Source organism: Myotis lucifugus, unplaced genomic scaffold (assembly GCF_000147115.1).
Source record: "Myotis lucifugus unplaced genomic scaffold, Myoluc2.0 scaffold_552, whole genome shotgun sequence".
In the NCBI taxonomy this organism is placed as follows: domain Eukaryota; kingdom Metazoa; phylum Chordata; class Mammalia; order Chiroptera; family Vespertilionidae; genus Myotis; species Myotis lucifugus.
In genome coordinates, this window is record NW_005871600.1 from 195,266 (window position 1) to 196,398 (window position 1,133).

Genomic DNA, 1,133 nt, shown 5'->3' on the forward strand with positions numbered 1-1,133 from the left:
AGCAGGCACTCACTGTGATAGAGATATTTGCTGTCACTGCTTTTGTTCTATCAGCTGTCCCTTCCGCCAGCCTACCCAGCCCTTCAGTAATGTTAACCCTTCAGACCTTCCGTTAATTACCTTTCCCTTGTCAGTGCCTCTCAGACTGAGGTCGGGACGCACCGAGCTGAAATTCACTCTTAACTTCCCGCAGCCATTGAGAAAACCACACAGGAGACGGAGAAGGCAGCGGGGCTGTGATGTTCCACACACACACATCGCCTCCTGGAAACCCTCCAGGGGACACACCTGGCTGGCTCCTGTGTGGCTCGGTTGGGAGTGCGAGACGGCTGGTAGTCCTGTCTGTTCCTGACAGTGCCTTCCTAGCAAGAGAAGGCTCAAGAGGAAAAATGGAACGAAGAGCCAAGAGGAGAGAGTGGGAAAAGAAGACAGAGGGAAGGTGAGAGGGAAAACAGGGAAGACAGGAGCGAGGGCGGGGACGGTCCTCCCAGAGAGAAAGAAGCAATCGTGGGCATTTCCGCCGGGAGGGGCCGGGGTGGAAGAGGAGGTGCCCTGAGCCAGGGCCGTTTCTCACTCGTCCACCCGGTAACGGAACCGAATTCCCCCAAACTGACAAGGGCAACTCCATGAACGCAAACCATTGCTACCGCCTTTTAAACATGAACGCATCCGAGGGCTGCTCAGATTTGCGACTTAGTTGCTGTAAGACCAGGGTGTGAGGTGTCAATGCCCTTCTGGCCTCCGGGAATGGAACCCTTTGTGGGCCTGCGGGCACATTCCCCAGGGAACTATGCAACGCCACCTCCATCTCCCAGGCGTAGGCGGGATGTGAGAAACATCCCCTGGGAGCAATCACCTCAACGCTGCCTACTGTTCCCTTTACATCTGTCATCTTTCCTCTCACCCTCCTGTGTCACAGGGAGTGCAGCCGAATCTTTAACCTCTCTGCTACCTCCTTCCTCTCATCTATCTCTCCCAATTGTATTCTCTCCCAGAGCAGCTCAAACCCAAAACCTTTTACTTCCGCCTGACTCTCTGCAGCTCTCTCAATGCCCCATGACCTGCATGTGTAAGTGCCACAGAGATGAGGGCTGTGCGGCTACTAAAGAATATTCTAGAATGGACATTTTTAA